At 40.7% G+C, this 21,183-nt stretch overlaps 1 long non-coding RNA gene across 4 annotated transcripts in view; it reads right to left on the bottom strand.

The window, feature by feature from the left end:
* LOC148001735 (uncharacterized) overlaps positions 1 to 21,183 on the bottom strand; it is a 226,300-nt gene that overhangs the window by 92,219 nt on the left and 112,898 nt on the right. For 2 of the 4 annotated variants that reach the window (XR_015635579.1, XR_015635578.1), the window contains exon 2: positions 4,446 to 4,532. The exons of the other annotated variants lie outside the window; for them this stretch is intronic. This is a non-coding gene — a long non-coding RNA (uncharacterized LOC148001735). The remainder of the gene's footprint in view (positions 1 to 4,445; positions 4,533 to 21,183) is intronic. 4 annotated transcript variants of the gene reach the window in all.

The following is a 21,183-nucleotide window of genomic DNA, read 5'->3' as shown; positions in this document are numbered from 1 at the left end:
GTTCTTTGTATATTTTGGATATAAGGCCTCTATCTATTGTAGGATTGGTAAAGCTCTTTTCCCAATCTGTTGGTTGCCGTTTTGTCCTAACCACAGTGTCCTTTGCCTTACAGAAGGTTTGCAGTTTTATGAGATCCCATTTGTCGATTCTTGATCTTAGAGCATAAGCCATTGGTGTTTTGTTCAGGAAATTTTTTCCAGTGCCCATGTGTTCCAGATGATTCCCTAGTTTTTCTTCTATTAGTTTGAGTGTATCTGGTTTGATGTGGAGGTCCTTGATCCACTTGGACTTAAGCTTTGTACAGGGTGATAAGCATGGATCGATCTGCATTCTTCTACATGTTGACCTCCAGTTGAACCAGCAGCATTTGCTGAAAATGCTATCTTTTTTCCATTGGATGGTTTTGGCTCCTTTGTCAAAAATCAAGTGCCCATAGGTGTGTGGGTTCATTTCTGGGTCTTCAATTCTGTTCCATTGGGCTGTGACCCTTTAATATAGTTCTTCGTATCATATTGTGGGGACCCTAACCATAAAATTATTTTTGTTGCTACTTCATAGCTGTAATTTTGCTATTCATATGAATTATAATGTAAATATCTATGTTTTCTGATGGTCTTAGGCAACCCGTTTGAAAGGTCATCCAACCCCTCAAAGGGCTCTCAACCCAAAGGTTGATAAGCCTGCCTTAGATAGTCAGGTAAGCCCTCAACACAAAGCTTTTTCTGCATTATGTTGGAGCAAGTAAAGCTGATGACCATGTCATGGACCTTCTGCTGTTCAGAAGGGCTGTCCCAGGAGCAGTCACCAAAAGAGCAGCCACAGTCACATGAGCACCAACTAAGTTCTTCCAGCAGCCTGTATGACTTAGAAAAGAGACTCCCAGAGGATCTCTGAGGCCTCAATTCTTTGGTCACCATCTCACGATGCTTGAGCTGATGACTCAGCTAAGTGGTGTCAAAGGTTCTCACTTGTGAAATTTTCAGGCTGTGAATTTATTTGCTTCAGTTGGTACTGACATGAAAGGATAATTCTCATCTCAAAGTGGATAAAAGATTGATTGTTCTAGAGAAAACTGTGAAGGGCTGTGGTTCTGAACAAAGATTTACATTTCCCTTAATTCTGTGTTCCAACATGTCAACAGCTTGGTGGAGTTTTCCTAGTAACAGAACAAAAGAAGCCATAAATCAAGGCACCTTTTAAATATATTGATGGAAACATTAAATGAGTGGATTAAAGTAAAGCAGATAAACTCCCACTATAGGCCTCAGATGCTATCTGGTGGTTTTCTTAGACTTTTGGTTATTGGAAACTAGAGTTTTCTTAAGTAATACAACAAAGGGTGTTAGGTCCAGCACAGATGTAGGCAGAGATGTAGGCAACTATCTAGGAGGCTAATGATAGTTCGAGATAAATAGTAATTAGGCTCTGGATCTGCAACATTCAAACCTCTCCACAGTCATTGAAGTTCTAATCAGTTAGTCAAGAAGATTCAAGTGAAGGTGTAATTTATTTCTGGGAATTTTGTTCACAGTGATAACTCATAACAGAAATAAGATCATTATCAAACTGCATAGTACCAATAATCCAAGGGGAAGAAAAGATAAATGGAGGAGAAGCCACATGGGGCACATGAGTCATGAAAACATGGCCTGAGGGCTGGCCAAGTGGAATTAAGAGCAGCCCACATGAAACATAGTAAGTACTAACTTGGGGATATCAATAGGAAAGTAAATTCTAACAACACAGAGAGTAGATATCTGTGCTGTTTAAGGCTTATTGTAAATAATAAAAGTTGTGTGTCTTTTACTGGGAACTGAAGATCAAGGTAGGGTAGAAACCCCAGATTGGGATTAAAAATTTCTACAACACATCCCCTGCCCTGCCCAGGGCTTAAAGCATGTGGAAATAGAACTTCCATGAAAAGAGAGTTTTTAATTACGTATATGTTCAAGGCATCAAAGAACTTAAAACTCTTTTAGTACCATAAAACATTGATTTTCTTCACTCTAGCAACTCAGAAATAGATGAGCAGATTTTCTTTAGAACCTACCCAAAATAAAGACTTTTTTATCCTTCAGGGCGGAAATCAAGACTGAGAAATGCTAATCTAGAAAAGGGAAGAAGCTTAAGTCATGTAAATAGCTTAAAATAGGCTACATAGATGGACCTTTAGTGTTCTCTGGAGGGAACTGCTCATTTTTTAGACTATAAGAAACGTTTCTTGCAGTTAAAGTACTAAAAGGAGCCCAAGTTTGTTCATGTCTACTCCCTCTGCAGAGTAGACACAGGGCCAGGATCTGAACTGTGCTTAAGCTATCGTCCTTGATAAATGCAATGACAAACTAATATCACATTCAGACCTGAGCCTGAAAGGCCCCGCCATTCGTCATGGCTTTAAACAGAATCTGTGAAGACAACAGAATAGCAAGAGCGTAGTTCTCTCTTTGCAAACTCTTCATGTCCTCCCTCCTTCTCTCTCTCTCTCTCTCTCTCTCTCTCTCTCTCTCTCTCTCTCTCTCTCTCTCTCTCTCTCTGTGTGTGTGTGTGTATCTGTATGTATGTATGTATGTGTATGTCTGTCTCTCTGTGTGTGTGTGTGTGTGTGTGTGTGTGTGTGTGTGTGTGTGTTCACTACTTATGTATGGGCATACCTGTGTGAGGATTCGCATGCACATGTATGCTTGAGCATGTGGAGGTCAGAGGTTAATATGAGGTGTCTTCATCCTCCACTGTCCACTCCACTTACTGAGGCATGGTCTCTCACTTGAACCCAGAGTTCACCTATAGGATAGACAAGCTAGACAGTAACCATGGCATTCCCTCCTCAGCTTCCCAAGCACTGGAATCACAGGCAGCCATCACATCTTCCATTATTCCACATGGCCTCTGGGAATCTGAACTCCACCCCTCACATTTGAACAGCAAGGACTTTATCCACCCAGTCATTGCCCCAGTCCCTGATTCGATCTTGAATGTTCTTTCCATTTCTGTGACCTCTAAGACTCCTCTCCTTTATCTCTCTAGTTTCTCAGTTTTGTTACAGGAGGCTGCATACAAGAAACAAGCACAAACACTCAATAAATCTGATTCTTTCACAGACAAGGATTTACCCAATGTAAGTTGTCACTACAGCCATTGTAAAACTTTGGTTTGTAGGGCTGTTTCCCAAGAGTTTTCATTGCTTTTTCTCGTCGATGACAGAAGTGTTAGAGATAGATTCTAGGTAGGGCCAGCTAAAACAGGGAATTCCAGATTCTTGTCCTTCACGCCTAGTTAGACATCCCTTTTACAGTCCTCCTAAATTCCAGCAGTGGGCTGGAGTCCAGTGCCCTGCTGGACAGCTCTACCTGGAAGCTTCCCTCTCCGCAAACTCAACTCCGGAATTTAAGTGTTATTTGCTCTCTGGGTCTCCTTATTCTTATTCTCTCTTTTAGTCTCAATTACTTAGTCTTAGTGTAGACTTAGATCATCTTTGTTCTTCTTCGTGTTCTTTAAATACACATACAAACATTTATCTTTTTAAGACAATTAAAACTTTATCGGGTAACAGTGAATTGAAATCATCATACCTTTCAAAGTCACTTGGAAAAGTGATTGAAACTGGTTTTTGTTTGTTTGTTTCCATTCTCAGGGTCCCCATTGGCTTAGATGGCTCACTATTCAACTTCCTCCTTGTCCCTATCTCTAAACCCCCTGACAACGAGTCTTCTGGAACGCTATTGTGTTTCTATCACCCCCTTGCCTTCAAAGCACTTGGGACCTTTGGTGGCATGAGCTTGTGGTTACAGACTGTTTACACATCAACAGTCAACCAGGGAGCACTGAACATGGGCTAGAATAAGGACTAGCCCAATATCATTAGTGCCTACTCTCCCAAGAGCCCACTTCCTTCAGCAAGCCTCCTCCCCACAAAGCTCTGAAGATTTCCCTAAAACCAGCTAGGGCCATGTTTGCAAAAGCTAGGCATCACTTGACATTCACACCATGATGACCTTAGACCCACTGCAACAGTGACCTCTTTGAAAACAGTGTCACTTTGGTAACCCAGTGCAGTACACAGCAGACATCCTTGTGTTGCTTTGATGAGGATAACACCATTGCCGTTATGAAGTACCATCCTGCTTAAGTTAACAGGGGACTCTCAGGGACAATATGCTGATATTCGTGACGAATTCCTACTTAGTACTCTGGTGACTGCACTTCACAGGTGTTTTTCTCAGGGCCTCTTACAGTTTTTATCAAGATAGCCATAAGAGGTTGTTAATGGATATTATTCCATTATCCTTTTTTTCCTTTTGCTGAGAAAAGCAAAGCATACTATTTTAAGAGCCATACCAAAAATATTCAAATATAAAACTAATGTGAGAAAGTAATATATTCTCTTGAATATATTACTACTCCATAAGAAGTTTTTTTTTTTTTTGTAAAGAAAAACAAATAGCACCTTATCAATTCTGTTCCTGGTAGTAGTCCTGGGAGACCAAGGGAGTCTCTGATCGTCTGTTCAAGCCCAGATTCCCCATGGTAGCACCTGAAAAGGAAAATGACTGAATGGTATCTCAAATGTCATAGTCAGCTTGATTTATTGGCTTTTTATGATTGAAATAATTCAAAGAAATACAAAGGAAGTTGAGGGAGAGAAAAAAAACAAAAGATCAAAAACTATAAAATAGGAAATAACAAAATAGATTTCGAAACAATGAGCAGAGTAAAGCTGATAAGCCTGTAGCCAAACTGATAAGGCAAGAAGGGAAAAGAGGCAAAGTTGGCCATGAGAACATAGAGGGGGAAGTCATTAACTCCTGCAGGCTGGAAAGGGAAGGAAATAGCAAGGTAGCTTTAAACCTATACATTCAATGACTTGGATAAAACAGAAGAAATTAAGAAATTGGAAAATTTTCTACCTGTAACATGAGAACCAAAGGATGAATTAAATAGCTTTTTTTTTTTAATCTGTGAGAGAAACTGTATTTAAAATTAAAATCCTCCATGAAACAAAACTCCAATCTGAGGATTTCATGGCTGAGTTGCACCAAAATTCACTGAGAAATGGTGTCAATTCTAGAGAAGCCATTATAAAACTACCAGAGGAAATGTGTTCCAGTGCAGTTGAAGAGGTAAATATCACCCTAGACCCAAGACAGATACAACATAAAAAAAAAACCAAAAAACTGTATTATCAATAGCTTGCATTCATCCTTAGTAACCACTTAGTAGTCAAAATTCTCAAAATATAAAAATATACACTGACAAACACAGCTTAGGCCAAGAATGTAAAGTTGCCTTAACTCTCAAAAATTAATCAAAATAATTTATCATGATAATTGACAAAAAAGAAAAGCCAGATAAGTTCGTTTCAATAGTTGAAGCATTAAAAAATTTAGAAAGTTCAATACCCATGCATGATTAAAATATTCTCAGAAATAGAAGAGAATTTCCTCTGTGTGATTTAAAAGCATCCAAAAGCAAACCAAAACCCTCTTATCTCACTTTTCATATTAAAAAAATTAAAATGAATTATAAATTTCAGAGCTAAAATAATGAATTGTTAGAAGAAGATAGAGCAGAAATCTAGGCAATTTGACAAAGATTTCTGAAACGGGATACAAACAATGCAGACTATAAAAGAGAAACAACTTGGCAAGGGGAACACGAAACATGTTTTACTCTTAAGATGACACATCTAGAGGGGGACAGAAACATCATAGTTTGGGGAAATGTTTAAAAATATTTACCCAATGAATAGTGTTCAGGATATCTCAAGAATAAAAAGACAGTCCCACAAATATGAGTGGGGGAGGGGAGGGGTTTGAGTAGACTTGTCTCAGTGATGACAAGTGTATTGCAAATAAGTACATAGAAAGATACCTAGCATTGCTAGTCACTAAGGAAACGTAAATTCAGTGCACACTGGGTACCACTCAGAACCCACTGCAGTGGTTATATAACAAGAGTAACCGTGTCACCTGTCAGGACAGAGAAGAACTCTAATACAGAAGCACTAACAACAGTACATCTGCTGTGAAACTGATTTTGGAAATGCCTTATAAAGCCAATGAGTAATCAAATAACTCCATTTTGTTTTGTTTTATATCTGAGTGTTTATTGTTTTTATTTTATATATAAGTGTTTTGCTTATATATTTGTATATGTGTACTGTGTGTATCCCTGAGACACTGGGAGGCCAGAAGAAGGGGTCAGATTCTCTGGAGCTAAATATGTGGGTGTTGAAAATTAAAGCAGAGACCTCTGCAAGACCAGTAAGCACTCTAACCATTGAGCTATCCCTCCAGCCCCTAAGAGCTCCCGTTTACTCATTTACCCAAGAGAAGGGACACGTGTGACTGCACAGACCTGCACCGTAATGAGGTTTCATTCATGACAGTTAGAAACTTGAAACATTCATAGCCAGTGAATGGAGGACCAAATCGTCCTGTGTCTGTATAAGGGAATGCCATTGGCAACAAAGGGGCATGCGATTGATACACCTGATATCACAGGCGGCACTTAGAAACATTACTCTAGCACAAAGCTACCTACAGAGAGTAAGATTCTGTGTGCATGAAATGGTAGGAAAGGCCAAACTACAGATCAATAGGAAGCAGGCTGTGGGGCTTGTTTTTTGTTGTTTTTGTTTTGCTCTCAGGATCAGAATATTGGAAGAAGGGAGTATAAACGAGATGAAGGAAACAGCTTTTCTCTTAATGTGGCATGCAGTCACACGAACATAAACACTTATCAAATCCCATCCAGCTATATTCCCAAACCACCAGATTTCATTGTGTATAAATTGTTCTTTCAAAAAACTTAGGTAAACGATGTATAGTGACTGATTACAGATGAATTTGCTGTATTTCCTTGCTTCAGGTGTTCTTTTTCTACACATACACTTTAGTCCCTACTTCCTAACTTAATCACAAGTAATAAAAGTTTACCACGATGCTGAACACGTTCTGATCCTTCCATCCCTTCATGAATTCCTACAGACCATTCAGATGGGTGACCATTCCCTCACTTTTACAAATTTCCATTGTTTTCAATTTCTCCCTAAATTATTTAATGCTTTGATAGACGTTGTATATACATTCTTACATATTCCAAAACATTTCTATTTAATAGTCTTTTTTCAAAGATACGGTTATTACATGAAAATCCAAGTAGATGCTAAGGACCTTTAACATGCCGTTAGATGTTTTCTCCAGGAAGGTTGTCCTGATTTTACTATCACAAGTAGGGTATAGAAAGAATGCTACCATCTTGTTAAGTATTTGCAGATACTCTCTTATAGGTCTTCACACTTCAGCCCTATCATGAATAGTAGCTTTCTCTATACATTTATGCTTAAAAACATAGTCCACGGTCCACAGCATTCATGGTACTATGCCTATTAACAGAATTCATTTAGTCAATTCACAGGGAGCGGGGCATTTGCAAAACCCTTGGGTTGTGTGACAGTCTGCTCTGAGGCCATCTTCCCAATGCTGGATACGTGAGGGTGATTCTCCATTGATAACTCCTGCCTGCCTATGTATATGTTACTGTGGTTTTTAATTCCTGGTGTTCATGACATCTTTCTCCCTTATAGCTTCAGTATAGCACAAGATCGCATTTTAGCTGTCACAGCACTTCTTTCTCTATGGTGTGTATCTCTCAGCAGCCCACCATAAGTCATCCACCTAACATAATAGCTGTGGTTTCTCATTCATTGATGTTTACCTCCTTATCATACTTTTTAATTCGTGGCTCTCATCTCTCTAAACTAGCATCTGGGAACTAGGAAAAGCAATGATCCCATACATAACTAAATGAACATCACTCAAGAGACATTTGAGCGCTCTCCTCTTTGGGTCAAGGCTGGTCAACTTTCAGCCTATCATCTCTTGTCTCTTCCTATTAGACTTAATGTTCCTTCCCTCATGCCTGCTTAAGCCTGTCCTAGTCCTGGGTCAGGAATGACCACAGCTGTCTTTGGGTCCATCGGGTTGCAGCTATATTTGAGTTACCTTAGGGTAGGACAACCACTAACTCCAAGTAATGCCTGAGGTTCAGTGTGGGTATTTTCTTTGCCCAGTTGCTCTTCTTGTACTCTTCAGAGGTATCGTCTGTTTTCCCCTTCATGAACATTCTGCCTGGTGGTCTAATTTCAACAGTCTTCCCTATCAGAGATAAGCACTGGAGGAGGTCAAAGGCTAGCTTTTTCTTCTGTGTCCAAGCAGCATTTCGCATGACCCTCAAACTTGTTTCTATTCTCAGAGCCACTCAGCCACTCTTCTTTCATCAGCATACTCTTCTGATGGTGGCCATATAATCCTTTTCAAATAATAACTGTTCTTGCAATTACGGATTTTTTTTAATTCAACACGTACTCCAAACTCTTCCCAGATCTAATCCCCCCACTCCTCATCCACCCAAGTATGTGTCCTTTAAAAAAACATTCAAGACAAATTTTTGCTGTGCAAAATAGTCTTGATTATATAATCACCCACTAGACCATGGTCCACTTACTAAGGGATTCGCCCTTAGAGAAAACCAGCCCTTTCTTTCCCAGTAGCTAACAGTTGCCTATCATCCTACAGTCAGGGGTGGGATTGTGTGTCCTATTCCCTCCTCCATGCTGGGATTTACTCTGGCACAGGTGTTGTTGTTGTTGTTGTCATTGTTGTTGTTATTTGTGGAGGGTTGTTTTTGGATATTTTATGTATTTCCTTTTCAAATTTTATCCCCTTTCCTGTCCTCCCCTCTCCCATGCTCCTTCCCCCTGCTTCTATGAGGATGCTCCCCCTCCCCCCCACCCATTCCCACCTCAACGCCCTGGCATTCCCCTACATTGAGGAAACAAGCCTTCCCAGGACCAAGGGATTCTCCTATTGATGTCAGACAATGCCATCCTCTGCTACATATGCGGGGCTGGAGACATGGATCCCTCCCTGTGTACTCTTTGGTTGGTGGTTTTGTAGCAAGCTATTTGTGCCCTTCTTCTCTCTGAGGCTACAATGTGGCTTTCTTCCGGCTGATGGCTTTCCAGTCCTCTGTCTTTTCATTCGTTGTTACTACTGTTGTCTATAGCACTTAAAGATTCATTTTAAATTTAAAATTAGTCACTTTTATTTTTAGTGCTGAAATGGTTTGGCCTTGTACTACCTAAAGATCCTTCAGACTTGCCCTAGAGGAAACCTTTTGATATAGCCCCATTAGTTTTGGGAAATTCTTGCTTATGGGCACCACAAGGTTTCTAGGGCTCTTCTTGCCTGTTTTCAAACAAAGGCTTGGAATTGGTCCTCTTTTCCAAGAAACCTTGGCCCTTTGGAGTAAGCATTTGTTAGGTTCTGCAATCTGACTAGCAGGAATATTTTTGATACTAGTTTGTCATTTGGCATTGCTCCTATAACTTCAGAGAGAACAGAAATAAGGCATTTGCAATTATTTTGCTCTTCTGTATGACCAAGAAGAGTTTTGATGAAAACTTTAAAAATCCCAAAGTCAACAAGAATATTTTCCTTAAAAAGGAATGATTGCTACTAAATGTAGAAAAATGGATAAAATTAGAAGTAACACTGTAACTGTTAGTGAAATCATCAATTGAGATAATGAGCATCAGCAGATGCTAAAACTATGGGGGGAGGGGTGCTGGGGACCCTCACAATGGAGGGATAAGGCTACCTCATCTGAACTCACTTATCAATTTAAAAAGTCTCAGAAGTGAGATACCAGACGTCATCTGCCACATGATGTATTGCACTAAATCATACATTTCACTGCTTATGAAATGTTCCTCACTAATAAACATTAAAGTTGGATGGAATTGAGAGTTTTGGTCTAACTTTTGGTTTGCAGAGAAGCCATAAAAGAAAGAAAGAAAGAAACAAACAAACAAACAAACAAACAAACAAACAAATGCAGCACTTGAAACCTTTGCAGATCCACTAAACCGTTTCTTCAACAGGTCAAGTATGTTCTAAAAGCGAAGATGTCAAAATCTTTATAAGCAAATGAAATAATTGCATCTCACGTTGATCTCAATTTAAATAACTCAATGGTGAAGTCTTTCGTGAGCAGTTGCTTGAGCGTGAAGGTAGGCTTCAAGTTAGGCACTATTGACTCCACCTGTCAGGGAAGCAAGGAAGCTACCTGCAGATCTTGACCACTCCAGCTCCTCCAAGACCATTCCCCCAGTCTTAGCCACAGCTCTATGGCGGGCCTCCTGCTGAATTCTCCCTTTTCCCTTCTCCCTCTCTAGCGGATCACATAGCTCTTCACCTCGTCCCTCGTTGCTCTATCCCACCCACCTCCAGCAGGCATTCATTCCCTCGGAACCCTCATGCCCCTCTAGCCTGCGAAGCAGGGAAGAAGCTAGCTATGTGCAGCTCTGCACCTCTCCCTCCATCCCCAGTCCAATCTTCAGGCTCATCAGCAGGTCTGGAGCAGGTCATCTCTAGCCTCTTCTCACTTTCTGCCCCCATTCCTAGGGAACTAAGCAGATCCTGAGGAAACACCCTGATTTCCTCCTTCCTGTGAACCCCTCAGCACCATCCCAGCCCATCCCCATTCCTACACATCAGCTCCCGATATGTAGAAATTCACTCTATCCAGTAACTACACCTATCAGCTCTCCTGAGAATAAGAGATGACAACAGAAACCAAGGACCAAAACACCCGCCCAACAAAGACAAGATCAGATATTGCTAGGAGACAGTTGCCTGAGTCCAGCCATCTCAGGAACAACTTCCATTTTGCTAGCAAGGTCAAAACTGAGTTCATGTTCCCAGGCCCCAGAAACAACTCCTATCCTGCTTCTTCAGGTGTTTTGAGCTTCATCTGTTAACCAGGAAAGGAAGTAAAGAGGAAAGTCGCTGAAGTCGCTGTTATCTAACCTAAGGTCCACAAGTTGTAAATGCATTGCCTGTCATGACTTAATTAACTACTGCTTTGTTCCTTTCTCACTCTGAGCTCTGGGCCAGAAGTTCAGGAGGAGACCTGACCATCAAAGCTATGCGTTAAGGACCTTGAAACCAGGTGACCCAGATAAGGCCCTGTCATCAACATTTGCTTCCTTGTTCAACCCCCTGTGTCAAAATACGATTAGACAATGCTACATTCTATTTTGCTCTTCCTCAATTTCCCTTCAGGGTTACAGTTCAGTGCTCAAGTCTATTCTGCTGCCCTGATCAATCAGTAATGGCCTGCGTATAATAAAATTGTGTCATCTGTTTAAATAGTTGTTAAGATGAATGTTCAAAGGCACAGCTCTTGACTGGTCAGCTTTTGCTGCCTAATTCAAATAAAGATCATGCTTTGCTGGACTCTTGTGATTGCTTGGGTTGTTTTGGTTTTCTAGACCCAAACAATACCAGCATCTAAGTCAGTTCCAGAGGAAAAGTGAAGTTTCTGAGCTCTGGAGGATGCTCAGGTGTGTATGGTGTTGACTGTGATCTTCCCAAACCCAGGTGCCTAGATGCCAGCATAAAACCACAATCAATAACAAGATAATATTAGTCTCCACAAGGGCCCAGCAAACCTATCACAGCAGGCCCTGGGTATTCCAACATTCTGAAGCTCAAGAAAAAGACCATGAAATAGATTTTGTGAATATGCTATGGGTTCTTTTTTAATTGAAAATAGATTATTTTCTCATATAATATATTCTGATTATAGTTTCCTCTCCCTCCATCCCTCCCAGTTCCTCCTGATTAACTACCATTCTGCCTCTCATTAGGAAAGAACAGGTTTCTAAGAGATAACAATTAAACATCACAAATGAAATCTAATAAGGTGAAGCAAAAACTTTCCTACTGAGGTTGGACAACAGGAAGAAAAGAGTTCAAAGAGCAGGCAAAGAGCCAGGTACCCATGCATCCTCATAGTCAGGAGTCACAATAAAACACTAATAGCTATAAACATATACAGGGGACCCGGTGGTGACTCTGATGGGGGTTTCTTAAAGAGAAAATGAGTAACTCCCTTAAGAAATCTGTGAAAACAAAGGGAAGGAAATGATTATGTAGTTAAGACCCGAAAGTACAAATAGACTCAATAAGAAAGTCAAAATGAGGGAAACCTGGAAAACAAAAATTTAGGAACTTAAACAGGAACCTCAGAGGCAAGCTTCACCAACAGAATGAAGAGATGGACGAGAGAATCTCAGACATTGAAGACAAGATACGAGATATGAATACCTCAGTCAATGAAAATGTTAAATCTTAAAAAGAATCCTGGCATTATGAAAAGACCTAATCTAAGAATAATAGGAATAGAGGAGAAAAAGAAATCTAGGTTATCTAGGTCAAAGGCACAGAAAATACTTTTGACAAATTCATAGAAAAAATAAATAAGGAAATGTCTATCAAAGTGCAAGAAGCATACAAAAGAATGAATAGACTGGACTAGGAAAGAAAGTCCTCTTGAGAAATAATAATCAAACCTTAAACATACAAAACAAAGAAACAACATTAAAAGCTGGAAGGGGAAAAGAACAAATAATACACAAAGCCAGACCTATTAAAATAACACCTGACTTTTCAATGGAGACTCGAAAAGCCAGAAGGGCATGGACAGATATTCTACAAACTCTTAAAATACTACAGTAGGTGGAGAAAATAAGGTATTTCATGATAAAACCAAATTTAAGCAATATCTATATATAAATCCAGCCCTACGGAAGGAGCTAGAAGGAAAACCCCAAGGTAAAGAAGTTAAACACACACACACACACACACACACACACACACACACACCACACACACACAGACACACACCACCACCACCACCACCACCACCATCACCACCACAACAACAACAACAACATAATAGCGATCAACAAACACTTTCCATTGATATCTCTCAAAAATCAATGGTCTCAATTCCCCAATAAAAGAACTAACAGAATGAATGCAAACACTGGACCAATCCTTCTTCTGCATGCAGGAAATACACCCTAATGTCAATGATAGACATCCCATGAGCCAAAAGGATGCAAACAGATATGTCAAGCAAATAGACCTAAGAAGCAAGCTGGCATAGTAATTTGAGTATCTGTAAACAAACTTCAATCCAAAGCTAACTGACATGATAAACCAAATGGACCTAACAGATATTTACAGAACATTTCCCCAAATAGAAAAGAATTTACCTTCTTCTCAGCACCTCATGGAACTTTCTCCAAAACTGACCGCATACCTGAACACAAAACAAATTTCAACAGATACAAAAAAAAATTGAAAGAACACCTTGTATCCTATCTGATCACCACCAATAAAAGCTGGATATCAACAACAGAATCAAGAGAACTCTTGCAAACTCATGGAAACAAAATAACTCACTACTGAATAAAAAGTGGGTCAGAACAGAAATTAAGAAAGAAATTAAAGACTCTACAAGTGAAAGAAACTGAATCCACAACATACCTAAATATGGGACACAATGAAGGTGGTTCCAAGAGGCAAGTTCATAGCACTGAGTACCTATATTTAAAGAAAATAGGAGCACTCTCATAATAGTAATAGCATACCTGAAATTTATATAACACCAAAAAAAAATCCATATAGGTAGATGGCAAGAAATAAACTCAGGGCTGAAATCAAGGAAAACAATAGCAAAAACAATAAAAGAATCAATGAAACAGAAAGTTGGTCCTTTTTAAAAAATCAGTAAGACTGACAAAACCTTATCCAAATTAACTAAAAGGAAGATAGAAAATATTCAAATTAACAAAATTGGAAACAAAAAGAGGGGCATAACAACAGACCCCAAGGAAATCCAGAGAATCATTAGGATATACTTTAAAAACCTGTACTCCACCAAAGTGGAAAATCTAAAGGAACTGAATGATTTTCTCAATAAATACCACTTACTCAAGTTAAACCAAGATCAAAGAAGGAATTTAAATAGAGCTAAACCCCTACTGAAATAGAAGCAGTCATTAAAAATCTGCCAACCAATGAAAGCTCAAAGGTAGATGATTTTAGTGTAAAAGTCTACCAGACTTTCAAAGAAGATTCAATGCCAGTATTCTTTAAAATATTCCACAAAATAAAAACAGAAATAACATTGCCCAATTTCTTTTACAAGGTAACAGTTACTCCAATACCCAATTACATAAAGACCTACCAAAGAAATAGAATTACAAACCAATTTTCCTTATGAACATAAATGCAAAAATTCCCAATAAAATACTTGCAAACCAAATCAAAGAACACATCAAAAAGATCATTCATGGTGATCAAGTAGACTTCATCTCAGATCTGTAGGGATGGCTCAACATACAAAAACCAATCAATGTAATCCGCCACGAAACCTTTCATCTGCAGTGGTGTCCTGCTGCAAGATATGCTAGGGCAATAGGGCAATGGTGCCACGAAGCTTGTGGGAGTCACCAACTAATACTTGACTTGGCTTAAGACCCATTTATTTCATGAGATGGAACCCACACCCATATATCAAAGCAGTGGCCAAGAACTTGACTCTAGATAACCCAGCATAAAATCAAATACTACTGATCAGGGGGGAAAAATGCAGCAATAAAATGACTCCCAATGACATCCTGCTATATTCATAGATGTTGCTTAGGCCACATCAAAGAAGCTCCATCCTTCCTACTTCAACTTCCTGAATTGATATGTTGTTACGATTGGGTACCGAGGTTAGAGGAGAGCACTTGAGTCAGGATAAAGAATGCAGAAAGTGCTGTAGAGATGACTCGGCTATTAAAAGCACTTGCTCTTCTTGCAGGGGCCCTGGATTCAGTTTCCATCACCCACTGATGGCTCACAAGCATCTGTCACTCCCAATTCCAAGGAATTCAGTGCCCTCTTCTGGCATCTGCAGCCACCAGGCATGAAAGCAATGACATTAATCCATGCAGGCAAAACACTGATACACATGAAATAAAAGTGAATAAACCTTTCAAAGAAGGGGAGGAAGAGGAGGAGAAGGAGCACGAGGAAGAAGAAGGAGGAGGGAGAGGAGAAGGCATTGGCGAGAGATAATCATCCGGGGTCACGTGGATGTAGCTATCAAATCATTGCTATCTACATCATTCTTTCCCAAGCCTTAGTTCCTCATATTCACCAACAACGGCTGTTGCTTTATGCTATCCCTTTCCGATCAGTCCAAATTACTCATCCTTGCTGTTGTCACATCCTGTTACCTGTTCCCAGGACACTTACATGTCTTCCTTTATGCAGGCCTTTCTTTGTGGATCTTGCCATTAGGACAAACTTCCCTCCTGCTATGGTTGCTGCCCACACACAGGGGAATTTGCAAGGTATGTTTTAAGCATTATGCTAACCAGACAGCGAAGGAGCTTCTACTGGGCCCCAGCACTTGTTAGTCTTCTGAAATCTGAATCCCCAAAGATCTCACATGCCTGCTGCTCAGGGCAGAGAGCACCCTCAGCCTAGACACGGTGTGCTACTCTAACTCTGAAAACATAAACAAGGAAGCAGCAGGCCACTCCTAGTTTTTCTTGGCTACAAACCTCAGTGGGCGATAAGTAAAAAACGCATCTAGGAAAAGTATTATGCATTATTCTACAATGGAGAAAAACAAAAATATGCAGCAAAATACTGGGGTATTTATGAATTGGAAGACTTGATCTTGTCTTTAGAAAGACAGGAAATTGTACACACTTAGCATCAGCCAAGCATAAGAGAACCTTTAATGCTGTTGATTTGTAACTTAAGTGTCTTCTTAGGTTCTTGCTCGTCTCCTCCTAGTTTTCTGTTTTCTTTATTCCCTCTTGCCCTTGCCTGAAGAATAAATACTATTCTTAAAACCTTCCAGCAAAAACTTCCAGCAAAAACGACTTATTCTCCTTGCTTCTATTTTTCTTCAAGTCTGCTAGACTTGAAGATCTAGGAACTCTGGCTACAGTCAGGGACTGTGGTGGTGCTGTTTATGCTATTTATGCAGGTAAGAGACAGACGGTAGATTAAAAGGAATAGAATGATTATCATCCAAGTACTTGAAAAAAATTAGCACAGAAAAGCAGAGTTGGGAGAAACAAGGAAGACTTGGGAGGGGCAGAAAGAGAACTATTATTTTGCATGTATTCTGTGTCATCCCCAATGGACATGGTTTTATTTCATCCTTTGAATTCTAAGAGACAGGCTCATTATCCCTGATTCACAGAAGAGGAAATAGAAATGCAGAAAGGTTAAGTAAATTTCTAAATGTCACATGGCAGGTGTGTGCTGTTAACAAGATTCCACACCAGCTCCGTCTGAAATCACAAAGGCTCCAAAGAGAACTGGAAAGGGGAGCCAGGCATGGTGGTGCACGCCTTTCATTCCAGCACTGGGGAGGGAGAGCCTGATGATCTCTGTGAGCTTGAGGCCAGCCTTGTCTACCTTTATAGAGTCCTGGATAGCCAAGGGTATTATACAGAGAAACCCTGTCTGGGAAAAAAAAACCAAATATGGAACAGGGAAATGGACTGGCTTAGTCAGGGTTTCTATTCCTGAACAAACAATTGACCCCTTGTCAACGCGACACACAAACACATCACTATTAAGCCTCAACCCTTACTTTCTTATTCATCCCCAAGATCTACATAACTTTAAAAGTCCCACGGGTTTTACAAATTCTTACATATTAAACTTTCAATCCCTTTAAAATTTTCAATCCCTTTAAAATATCCAATCTCTTTTAAAATTCAAAGTCTTTTTTACAATTCAAAGTCTCTTAACCATGGGCTCCACTAAAATACTCTCTTCCTTCAAGAGGGAAAAATATTAGGGCACAGTCACAATCAAAAGCAAAATCGAACTCTAACCATCCAATGTCTGGGATCCACTTCTGATCTTCTGGGCTCTTCCAAAGGTTTGGGTCACTTCTCTATCTGCCCTTTGTGGCACACACCTTGTCTTCTAGGCTCCAGCTGCCTGTACTCCATTGCTGCTGCTGTTCTTGATGGTCATCTCATAGTACTGACATCTCTAAAACACTGCTCTCTAGACTTCACCAATAGCCTCTCATAGGCTCTCTTCATGGTGCCAAGCCTCACTCAGTTCCTTTGCCTGACCCCTTTAGTCCTGGGCCATCAATTGCAACTAAGGCTGCACCTTTACCAGTGGCCTTCCATGGCCTCTCACAGTGCCCATCCTCAGCTGCTCTTCATGACCCCTTCATGCCTTCTAAATCAGTACCACCTGGGTGATTCTTACACATTTCCAAGTCCAGTCACAGCACGAGGTATATTTTGGCATCTCTGAAACACAGCCTCCTTATGCTCTCAGAAAACACTTCCCAGAAGATTTCACCTCAATGCTGGTCTCTTCTTAACCACCACTAATTTCTCCGCTAACCAGCATCAATAGTCCTAATAATGCAAAGGTTTCGCTTTAGTGGTTCTGGTATCCTGTTAATCACAGCTGATTCTTCAGCCTCAGCCAACCAAAACCACAGAATTTCCACAATCAAAACAGCAATTACCCTGATAAGAATCTTTAATGGTCCCGCTGAAATTTCACAAGCCAGGCCTCCATCATTTGCACTGTTCTCAACATTATCTTCCAAGTTCCTACAGAACATCCCACAGAGCTCTTAATATCCAATGGCTCTTCTAGCCAGCCCAAAGTTTCAAAGTCTTTCCATAGACCTCCCCAAAACATGGTCAGGTCATCACAGGAATACCCCACAATGCTGGTACCAATTTGTCTTAGTCAATTAGTCCTGCACAAACATCATGACCAAGAAGCAAGTTGGGGAGGAAAGGATTTATTCAGCTTACACTTCCACATTGCTGTTGATCACCAAAGGAAGTCAAGACTGGAACTCAAGCAGGTCAAAAAGCAGGAGCTGATGCAGAGGCCATGGAAGAATGTTAATAGCTTGCTCCCCTGGCTTGCTCAGCTTACTTTCTTATAGAACCCAGAACTACAAGCCCAGGGATGGCACCACACACCCTTGATCACTAATTAAGAAAATGCCTTTTAGATGGGTCTCTTAGAGGCATTTCCTCAAGGGAGGCTCCTTTCTCTGTGATAACTCCAGCTTGTGTCAAGTTGACACACAAAACCAGACTATGGAGAATTGATGGATACTAGGATATCAATTTTAATTATATATATATATATATATATATATATATATATATATATATATATATGTCACTTCTTCAAATATACCTATCCTTGACAATTTTCTTTTGAAAAGATCTGGAATCGGATGGCTTGACAGTACAACTAGCCAACCCAGAAAAGGAATTTGAAAAGACTGCTCAGGTATCCAGGAGGTGTGTTTTCAATTTATTGAAAGGTTGGATATACAGAAGGCTTATAATAAGAAGAGAGGAAGAAAATTAGGAAGAGGAGATTATATGTACATATGGGCGACATCATCTGCATGACATTGTGCTGAAAGACAACTGAAATGGCTACTGAAGGTAGCCAACTGAAGGAGTTGATGGTGGCTGCCTTCAGAAGAAAACTACCATGATTTGGAACTGTAATTTTTAAAAATATATTAAAATCTGCAGTTATCCAAAACCTTCACTGTACCATCGTTATTCTTGGATATTTGTTCTTGAGAAGTATTTCCACTTACAAGGCGAATGGGATGACGGGAAGAGATGGCTGTCGGGTAAATAACTAGCTCTCTATTCTACATGGGAAAGAAGGACGGCTATGACAAGAGACACACTGCATGTTTCCATTCTTATTTCCCTCCTAGTTTGTAAAGGATAAAAATAAGTGTAAGAAAGTACTTCTCATACTGATGAAAATCTTGGCTCCTAAAACAACGGGGAGAAAATAGAAGACAAGGTCAAGAGTTTAGTATCCTGAAGTTTCAGTGTGGAAACACAGCTTCCTTCTGTTGATTCAATAGAGATAGCTGATGCCAAAGGAAACCCAAGACCCAGTCTCCACAGGAAACTTCCAGCAAACCTCAGTGTTGCCTTCCACAGAGACAGCAATGTGAGCAAGCACCCCTTTAACTCCATTAAAATGCCCTTTCCAGAGTAGTCTTTGTAAAATACTTTGCAAATAAAAATCAAGTTTGTAGTATGTTTCTTGAATACCTTCATTGGCAGAGAACAAGACTCATTTCTTCTTTAAAAAAATTGTTATAGTGTGTGTGAGGGAGATTTAACTATAGTTATGTCTGTGTACCATGTATATGCAGTCCTCTCAAAAGCCAAAAGAGAGCATTGGACACCCAGGATTAGAGCCACATCTGGTTGTGTCCCACCATGTGAGTGGTAGGAATTGAACCTGGGTCCTCTGGAAAAGTAGCCAGTGATCTTAATCACTGAGCTGAAACTCCATCTGACAAAAATCATTCAAACAAAGAAATAGCAAAGAGGACTTAGAAACTGGGTTCAAACGACTTACTATGACTCCTCCAAATATATCTACCCTTCTCTGGAGTCTAGTAAATTCTAGTTCTGGTTCAACAGATATCGCGTTTCCTGGTGTACATACTTCTCCTTTCCCTGGTGTACATACTGCTCTATCTCAGTCTATTCTAAACAGGACCTCTTCTCCATGTGCCTGGATCTTATTCAACCTTCAAAGGAAATCTGTCTTCCAGATAAATCTGTGACCCTCAATATCGCCACCCCTGAGGCACTGTCCCCTTCACTCCGGTTAGCAGAGATCTGCAATGTTCACTAATGATTGGGCCGGAGGTACCTGGAGAGAGAGAATCTCAGCTTAAAACTAGATGACCACTGCTTTAAAACCCCCCTGTTCAACTCTAGCACTGTGCGCACTGAACTATGGGAATGCGATTACAATCCGGAAGAAACAAAAAGCCCAAAGTGACTGTAATCTCTAAACTACGAGTCCTATTTATGTTCTGGCATGATGCTGAAAAGTAAACCTTATCTGACAAAAGTTAATGATGCCTGTAGGGTCGTAGGCCCAAGTCCATTCCGCCACGCCTCTTGGGGAGGTGGAAGCAGAGAGTTTGACCGTGCTTATCCCACGCTGATACGGGGCGGGTGCTGGGCTGTAGGGAAATGCCAAGGCACCACACTAGGGGTGGGAAGGCACAGTCTTAGGTGTGGGGAAGCCAGAACTGGTTGGGGGTCCCAGGGCCTCCGACAAGGCTGGGGGTGGGGTTCCAGGAAGTTGGGCTGCAGCTCTGTAGGCGAAGGCCTTCTCCATGGCTCCCCACAGCAGATCCTGATGAAAAGAGACACTCCATGATTCTCAACAGTTTATTGTCACGGCTGAAAATGAATGCAGAAAACCATACCACCCCCCGACCCCCGCCTTCTTGGAGTGGCCCTGAGATTAAATACCTTCCGCAGGGAGAAATGTCTGGGAAGGGAAGCTTACTGGCTAAGCCCTCCAGGCCTCTAGGTACCTCATTATTGTGGAGAACTCTGTCTTGAGCTTCCGTGGCCACAGGTCACGTCTCTTTTATATGACAAGTCTGGCAGGGAGCTGGGAGTCACCTAAGCCCTGTGTGCTCACTGAGTCTCAGGGTCTTAACCTGCTCTACCTTCCCGGCATGGTTTTACAGCCCACAGAAACCTTTGTCTAGGGAGAAGCTAAAGAAAGGTTCTGCTATTCATCATTCATTGTTTCTGCTTTTCATTAAATCCTTTGTTACACAAAATAAAAGCCGAGTTCCTGGGAACCTGGTGTCCTTAGCCTACCTGTTCTTAGACCTGAACAGTTTTGTCATAACAAGAGTGATATAAGGAGACTCGTGCTAGACCGTAAGAGCCTAGGCCTGGGTAATTGCTTGGAAGTTTGTGATTCCAAACCTCTGCCTTAGAAGAACAGAGAGTTGAGACTCAGAGTGAGTTTCGAATTTACTCAAGGTCTGACAGAAGTGTGGTGATGGATGGTGATGGCTCCGGGCCACCCTGGTCCTTTTATTTCTCTGCATTTTCTCAACTAGACAGTACAGTGGACAAAGGTGTTCCTATGTTTCTCCTGCCAGATTTTCTCAGAGGATCCTGACGCTTCTGTTGGACAATCGTTATTCTCTCTGTTGTACCCACTCTTAACAAAGGTCCTCAGGGAGTCCTGAGGCTCGTGGAGTTGAAAGGAAGCTCTGCTCTGGGCTGATAGCATGGTGTGGCTTGGATGCTCTCAGGCAATGGCAGTGGCTTAATAAGATCATGCAAAGAGGCAAAGGCAAGCTGTCAGTCAACAAATGTTAATTTCCCCTTTCTTTTTCAACACCAGTCAGGTGGAAAACCCAATGGAGCACCCAATTTTTAGAACTAA

The sequence above is a fragment of the Rattus norvegicus genome, chromosome 13 (genome assembly GCF_021556685.1).
Source record: "Rattus norvegicus strain SHRSP/BbbUtx chromosome 13, alternate assembly SHRSP_T2T, whole genome shotgun sequence".
Classification (NCBI taxonomy): domain Eukaryota; kingdom Metazoa; phylum Chordata; class Mammalia; order Rodentia; family Muridae; genus Rattus; species Rattus norvegicus.
This window is presented reverse-complemented; position numbering and strand designations above follow the sequence as displayed.